We start from the raw sequence: 8,855 nt of genomic DNA, 5'->3' as shown, positions 1-8,855 counted from the left end.
GCACTTGATCTAGATCATGTACCTGTTGCTTAGTATTATGTCTTCAGCATGTTTGCGTTTATGAAATTCTTATGCTGCTCTAGATTAGTGATTATACTGTTGGGCTTTGTAAGCTCAGCCTTCATATGTTTTCCGTTGGTAGGTTACCAGCATGAGCAATTCGTAGAGCACCGTTGCATTATTTGATATTAAATTATGTTTCATAGAACTTCGGTTTTGTAAAATGATTTATAATAGTATATGTTTTTAATTACGATACCATTCAACTTGTTTGAAAAGAAAAAATATACAGGTTTTGAAAATCATAACTTACTTATGTATTCATAAGTACTATAACTTAGTGGGCATATGTATTCATAGTACTGTATTCAGTTTATTAAACTCAGAGTTGTATTATTTGATATTAAAGTATGTGTCACGTAGCTACGGTTTTGTAAAATATTTATAATAATGTTTATGTTTCTAATTACGATACCATTTAGAATGTTTGAAAAGCAAAAATGTACATGTTTTGAAAATCAGGGGTTGCCTCGGTAGCCTAATGTGACACTTTAAACCCAATCGAGTTTAGGGTGTTACATTTAGTGGTATTAGAGGTCAGGTTGAGTCGGTTATGGGACCCGAACTCAACGGGTTCTGACCTGACCCGATTGGGTCGGATTTTTTTATAAAAAAATCGAGTTCAGATCGGGTCAGGTTTTTTTTAAATGTGATGTTCGGGTCGGGTTCGGGTTTAGGGTGAAAAATACCCGACCTGACCCAAAAAAATATATAATTTTACCTTATATATTTATGAATAATTACAATAATACCCCTCTATATATTATTTTTTCAATTAAGTCACCGTTTTTATTGAATAAAAATATGTTTTTATTATTTCGGGTCGGGTCGTGTCGAGTTTTAAGTTATATATCGGGTCAGGTTCGGATCGGGTGAAAACTTGTTTTGGTCGGGTCGGGTGGACCAAAAACCCGACCCATGCCCATCCTTAGGTAAGATCTAGAAAAATGAATGCAAATGCCTCTCAAATCTCCCCATCCTAAAACATAAAAAAGGAAATCAAAGGGAAAAGAAATCAATACCTACGTAGAACAAATCCTATACATAAAAAAATGCCTAAAACTTTGTACCAATAGCAGTCATCCAAGTTTTTTATACAATAGAGAAAGAAGCTCAAATGCCGGGATTCAAACCCTAAAATATTCAGGATGCTGATGACTGTATGGATCAACCAGGGTAAACCCTGAATTCCACAAAATATTTCGTTGATTCTATGTTTATCACAAGTCAGCTGGCAGTTGAAAATTTTGTGAACCAAGAATTTGGTGGGAGCTGTTCTGAACAAAGACTGAAAAGGCACATTTGTTACTGTTGAAACCATACCATAGAGTGAAAGTAGCAGTGCCCGAGACTGTCTTCTTAGCTGATATGCCTTTGACAGTGCCGAGGTTTTCAAGCTTTCTAACAACAAAATCATTGGATAAGACTTTCCCTTTGTTCTCTCCTTCCTGGCAGTCACTCACCAATCTGTTCTCGTACAAAGCCACCATTACATTGACACTGTTGCCATCTACTTTTAGACCTCAAAGCTCCTGTTAGGGTCACTTGTAATGATTCTGATGTAGGCCTTTGGAAATTAGTCGGTTTCAGACAGAATATTTAATTCTTTGTTTGATATATCAGAAGAATCGGTTCATGTGAATGAAGATTAACATGAATTTGCATGAAGTGATCTTTTCCATCCTAAGCTAACTAGACACTTTCGTTACGACACAATGATAATCAATTGAACGGATTAACTTATATCACAATGATATGTTAGTTTGATCCATTCGGTTGCTACTGGACTAACCGAATGAACTGATTTTCATGACTGATTAATATCTAAACTGAGAAAACCGAACCAAATTCACCAAATGTGGTCAATTTGACCGGGTTAATAATGCTCACCCTGGACATAATCAATTTTCATGTGTAGAAGACGAGCATAAGTATTGGTCGATTCCGTTTTGAGACTTTAGTAGGCAGATGATTTGATGGAAGATACTTGTTTTCAAGGAATGTCTTCGTTGGTTTTTCATGGAAACTTGGTTTGATTCGGTTAATGATTTTCAAAAATGATTCAATTCGGTTAACTATTAAAAATATTTTGGTTAATTCAATTTTAGAGAATTTAATTCGGTAGTGACCGGACAGACCGTCTAAACACCCTACCCCTAACTAAACTGAGTTCATTTCTTAATTTATTTCCACGGTTACTTTCTGGGATCTTAGATCAGAATCAGCAAAATTTCACAGATTCTAACAAAGGGCTAGATTTAGAATTCATCAATTTAATTAAAAAAGAGATGGACATCAAATCAAAGACAATAATTTAATAAATTAGTACCTGGAATGATGGAGCAGGGAACCTGGGAGCACTGGTAATGGTGGATAACAAAGTATCTTCATTACCCACGCATTGAGCCCTGCCTTGAACCACAACCTGTGGCGTAAACGTGGTGTCAAGCCTCAATGCCTCCACATAAGCCTTTTGTAGAACAGTTGATTGGCTTGAGCCATAGGGGTCTTTTCACCCAATGTAATCCCTGTAATCAACATGGGAAGCCAACACAATCAGCGGCGAATCCAGCTGAAAATCTCCTCTGCCTAGCCTTGCAAAAGTAGCTCCGCCGGTGATGTCACGCATCCCTGCGATGAGAACAATTCCACCAGGACTGGCCCGTCACCCGCTGCTTCAATCACTGTTCCATTGGTTTTCTCATTTGCATGGACTCCCTTTTTCGATGAAGATGATAAACACCTACCAAAGCTGGCCAAGAGACGACGCCCCATGTTTGTAGCCCACTACTCTCGTCTCTCTCTCTCTCAACCCTCAAGGGGTGCTCTAATGGTGGGTCTTTCGACCCTCAGCGAAATGAAAAACGAAATAAAATTTTTCATTTCATTTTTGTAATGGAAAAACTTGAAAGATTGGTGAGGAAAGGATTGTGGCGAATAAGATGCAAAGGAGGAATGGAGTTTTTTTATTTTATTTTAAATAACAGCATTCGTTAACTAAAATTAGCATTAGATGAAACGACCGATGCAATACAGTCCGGTATTATAGATTGAAAACGGAAAGGTACAACTGAAATAGAAGCATAATTGACTAGAGCATGAGCCACTCCATTAGCTTCCCTCCGAATGGATTAGACAGTGATGTTTGGATGAGTATCAAGAAGTTGTCTTGCTTCATGAAGCTAAAACTGAACGACAGAACGATTCGTTCTCAGATTTTCGATTTGTTAGGCTATATTCATGGAATCACTTTCCACTGTCACTGCTGACAGACCCATCTTCACTGCCAATCGAACATCATGAGGGATGGCCAAAGCTTCAACGATACCACTGTGACGAGAATGCGGAACTAGGATAGCTTGACCAACAAAGACCCCACCACCACTATCACGAAGAATGACGCCAATGGCTAAGTAGCAGGTGGTCGAGGGCAAACGCCGTCGACATTGATCTTGAACGTACCTCTCGGTGGTTTCAGTCAACGTTGAGAAAGAGACCAGCAGCAATGAAAGCAATTGAAGATGCAAAAACGGTTATAACAGTGTTGTATGTTGATTGAAGAGCATCAACTGAGACTAACAGTTGCCATTCTGGGAGCAAAGAGTCTTCATGATAGAGCAGATTTCGACGACACCAAATCTTCCAAAGGAGGACCAGAAGAGTAGTAAATCGATGAACATGTAACGAAATAATCATATGTTCCAGCCAGGGCTTTAAAAAACAGTCCGCGACCGCGATTTCGGCTGTGATATAGCGGTTTCGCCGCCTTCCGAGTTACCCGCGACGGCCGTAATAGCGTCCGCGATGGTCGTAATCATGGTAAATCTGAAATAATCGAAAACGCGACCGTGATTTGAAACTCTGGTTCCAGCCATAAACCAAAAGAAGAAAACCTACCAGGAGTCATAATGCCCTGAAATCCAGCTTCAGAGAATATTGAAGAGACCAACGGACAATCACGCAAAGCATAAGAGACTGTTTCCTTGACCGAACCACACAAACAACACTGAACACTGTTAGCGCCAACTTGAGCAAGTCGACATCCCACAGAAAGGGCCTCATGAGCAGCCCTCCACCCAAACATACAGACTTGTGGCAGCGTAGGTAACCTCGAAAGATAGAGCCAGAGTCTCGATTGCTGAACCGCATGCATGGTCTGCCGAACTAGCCATTTATAACATGAACGCACCGAATAATTACCCGAAGAATAACCACTCCAAAGAAGCTCATCATGATGGACGGGGGAAATATGGCATTGAAGAACAGTTTGGGCGTCTTCAGTAGTGAAAACTTGTTCGACTAAATGGGTATTCCAACGTGGAGTGGCAGGGATCATAAAATCACCACAAAGAATGGGATGGGGGTGCTATCAACATATGTTGATTGGAGTTGAACAGGATGCGTGTCACCCCAATGAGCTCGACGTAGTGGAGTTGTACTATCAATACCGATTATCCAATGAAAACCTGAGCGCAGATGTTGGATTGCGCAAACAAGCTTCTATATGCAAATGACGGTGATCACCAAGGGACGTTTGAAGAATATGGCTCGTCGAAAAGTACTTCGCAGCAAGCATACGAGCAACCAAACTATGAGGTTGCTGAATAATCCGCCATAATTGTTTGCCCAACATCACAACATTAAATAACCGGAAATCATGGAAGCCAATTCCCCTAAACCGTTTTGGTTGATAAAGCGTTTGGCATGCAACTAGAGGCGACCCCCATGATGAAGTGTCGCCAGTCAAAAAATACAAGTGTAAAGAATCGGTGATATCTGAAAGCACCCCATCATGAATCAAATAACAGCCCATGATATAGGTTGAAATCACCTGTCCCACCGCTTTTATATATGCTACACGACCACCAAAGCTAATCAAGTTCTTTGTAACATCCCAAAATTGAGTTAGTAATCCGGATTAGTGATTCGATCGATTTGCGAGAATTCCGAAAAAGTCATAATTTTGAAAATTCAAAAATAAAAAATTCACTTTATATTATTATCATTGATTTTGATTTGGGTTAATTGAGTGACAAAATTAAATAAATTCAAAAGTGTGATTTTAGTGGTTAAAATTGAATAGGATCGAATTATTAAAATCTATGAAGTGATTATACCAAGAGTTGATATTGGTTCTTATTTTTCTTATTTTTGGTTTTAATATATTTTTAAAATATTTAAAATAATTTTCTTTGTATTTAATTTAAATATTATCATCCAAAACACGTTCATTTTTCCTCTTATTTTATTCAATGGCTAAAACCTTCACTTCCTTCCTCTCAAACCTTTTTGTTGGTTTTATATTTGATTAAATCCATTCCCGAACTTGGTTTTTCAAGCTTTCATTTCTTTCTCTTAACCGTGGACTACTCTAGCTTGGAGGAGTTTTCTTGTTTCTTCCATTGATGATTTTCTTCATCTTCAATCAATTTCCAGCAAGGTAAAGTTTGTTTTCTTGGTTCCTATATGTTTCGCCAATTAAAAAGATGCTTTCTATAATATGATTATAGTTTTCAATGAGATGTGATTTTTGGAATAAAATAAGAGTTGGTTTTCTTGAGATGATTTGGGGACTTTCTGATGATAAATTAGATGTTAATAATGAGGTTAATATTGGGATAAAATAGTTTTCAATCAAAAATGGTTTTCATATTGAATCCTTAGAAATAAGCTCACTTTTAGACATTTTCGAAAATCCGAGAATTTGTTTGGTTGCTGTTGTTTTTGGATGGTTACTTGATGTTTTAGGAACTGATTTAGGTTGCTTTTGATCAGTTTTAGGGGGAATAAGGTTGTGTTGAAGTTGTGGAAAGTTTCGAGTTCAAGAACGGTAAGATTTTTAGTAGTTTATGCATTCTACGCTCTGTTTTCGAAGCAGATTTTTCTGCTATGTATGGTTTTAAGGTGTTCTTTGGGTCTATAATGGAGTAAAATAGGTTCTCTATTGTTCGGTGTTTGTTTGGCGTAAATTGGATCGATCGTGTGGTAAAAGCGATAGAGGTGAGTAGTTGTCCGTTCTTTTATAATGAGCATCGGTAATATTAATTGAAGATTAGTATGGTAAGTATTTAGAAAAACTAAGAGTAAGTTACTACTCGAATTTTGGCATTGATTTCATTTATGCAAACATTTTAGGATGATGAATAAGCATGACAGTACGTAAGTATGATGTTACCTTGTGATACGTATATGATTTTGCAAGTTATGTTTATAAGCTATCATGAATTTAATTATGGACGAGTAAATACACTTTGCTGTCCAAGAATGATTGGAGATAGTTCACTATTCTATTTGGGTTGATCATGACAACCACCTTAGTTTGAAAACAATGTTTTGAAAATGAATAAGTATATTGATAGAGAAGTGGCCGCGGATGATGTGAACGTTGCTCTCGTTGAGGGAACAAACCTAGGAAATTTCTAGACTCAATGAAGAAGCGAATGGCTTTGATAAGTGCTTTGGAAGGTGATGACAAGATTAGGGTTTATGAAGACACACGTCCTCTGGTGATTGGGCTTGGAGGCAAAGTAAGCATATCCTTTGGGTATGTGGTGCATATATCATATATGTATGTAACACCCATTTCCCGTATATGTTTCTGTACACGTCACATATGTCGCATGACTTTTGAAACATTCTTTATACTTGAAAATCAGTAAATTTTTTCATTTTCTTTAAATAAAACCATTTAATAATATATTAAACACGTCTACTCTGATTAGTAATACAAGTTCATGTTATCAATATTTAAAGTCAATATAAAACGATCCAGTTAATCTATTACAAACTAGTTCTAAAATATTTAAATAGAGCTAATAGGTCATTCATAAGTACATGCCACTAAACTAAGTCAAAAATTACATCATAGGATGTCTTACTGATATTGCAGTATATTCCTTGATGATTGGAGTTGCTTGATACTCTTTACTTCTAATCTCGGCTTTTACCCACGCGTGAAACCAACACACACTAAGTATTTACTTAGTGAGGCATAGTAATACAAAATGAATTATACTTAAATATAAGCATGTCCCAAATTATCAAAATATAAATGAAAATCATATAATTCATATCAATACGTCAAATAGGCTTGGCAAACCAATCTTTAATCAAATAACATGATAACTATCTTTAGTATGCCCAGCATACCTATCAATCAGTATTTTCTAATTTATCCTTTGCTTGCCCAATATATGATAAATGAAAATGCATGATACATGAGTTGCACCTAAATGTCGTAATTAAAACATAAGTATATCATAACTATCTAATTACGAATTTAATTATTTTCATATTAATATACGTTTTTTGGGGTGCACATATAGTGCCAATATGGTCATTCATAATCTTATTATGAATTTCGTGGGTTGTACACTTAGTGCCGATACGGTCGTTCATAAACACATTATGAATTCAGTGGGTTGCACACTTAGTGCCTATACGATCATTCATAAACACATTATGAATTACGTGGGTTGCACAATTAGTGCCTATACGATCGTTCATTAACATATGATGAATTCCGTGGATTGCACACATAGTGCCTAAACGGTTCTTCATCAACATATGATGAATTACATGGGTTGCACACATAATGCCTAAACGGTTGTTCATCAACATATGATGAATTACGTGGGTTGCACACATAGTGCTTAAACGGTTGCTCATCAACATATGATAAATTCTGTGGATTACACACGTAGTGTCTAAACGGTTGTTCATCAACATATGATGAATTCCGTGGGTTGCACACATAGTGCCTAAGCGTTTGTTCATCAACATATAGTGTATTCTGTGGGTTGCACACATAGTGCCTAAACGGTTGTTCATCAACATATGATGAATTCCATGAGTTGCACACATAGTGCCTAAACGGTTGTTCATCAACATATGATGAATTTTATGGGTTGCACACATAGTGCCTAAACGGTTGTTCATCAACATATGATGAATTCCATGGGTTGCACACATAGTGCCTAAACGGTTGTTCATCAACATATGATGAATTCTGTGGATTGCACACATAGTGCCTAAACGGTTGTTCATCAATATATGATGAATTTCGTGGGTTGCACACATAGTGCCTAAACGGTTGTTCATCAACATATGATGAATTCTGTGGGTTGCACACATAGTGCCTAAACGGTTGTTCATCAACATATGATGAATTTCGTTGGTTGCACACATAGTGCCTATAATACACATAGTACTGATATAACAATGCAACATATGCATTTAACCAAATGCAATTATAACTCTTAATGTACATAATAAATGCACTCACCTGGTATGCCTCGTTCGTATGCTTTAAGGATGTCCAATTATTTGGCAACTTTGTCTTTGCCCTTGTTCTGGCTTGACTCTGGAGCTTGGTTACGATCTATACAAGCATCCATTAAAGACACATATCATACCATATGTTAGTATATTCCCTAACATTTATACTTTAATAATACTTAAAAGTACTATTATTTAGATTTCTATAACACTTCCAGCCTATCCTAAAATTTCAGGCTTACTAGTATCGGTACCTATACCATGGTATCGATATTACTATACTATGGTATCGATACCCCCTTTCAATATCGATACCATTTCTATATTCTGGAATCCATGGTATCGATACCTTTCTCATTTTATCGATACTCACATCAATATCGATACTAATTGCTTCAGTATCGATATTGTTCATCTGATTTTCCCAAATTTAAGCCTATAGTATCGGTACTGTTCTTCCAGTACTGATACTCTTACCCATATTTTCCATTTTCAGCCAGATTTTTACCCAAATTTGG

General features: G+C 36.8%; 1 pseudogene; it reads right to left on the bottom strand.

The window, feature by feature from the left end:
* Positions 1-1,008: 1,008 nt before the first annotated feature.
* Positions 1,009-2,911, bottom strand: LOC120139245 (annotated as a pseudogene).
* Positions 2,912-8,855: the final 5,944 nt, after the last annotated feature.

This window comes from Hibiscus syriacus, unplaced genomic scaffold (assembly GCF_006381635.1).
Source record: "Hibiscus syriacus cultivar Baekdansim isolate YM2019G1 unplaced genomic scaffold, ASM638163v2 tig00002237_pilon, whole genome shotgun sequence".
Classification (NCBI taxonomy): Eukaryota; Viridiplantae; Streptophyta; class Magnoliopsida; order Malvales; family Malvaceae; genus Hibiscus; species Hibiscus syriacus.
The sequence above is the reverse complement of the archived record's forward strand: the minus strand, read 5'-3'. Positions and strand labels throughout refer to the sequence as shown.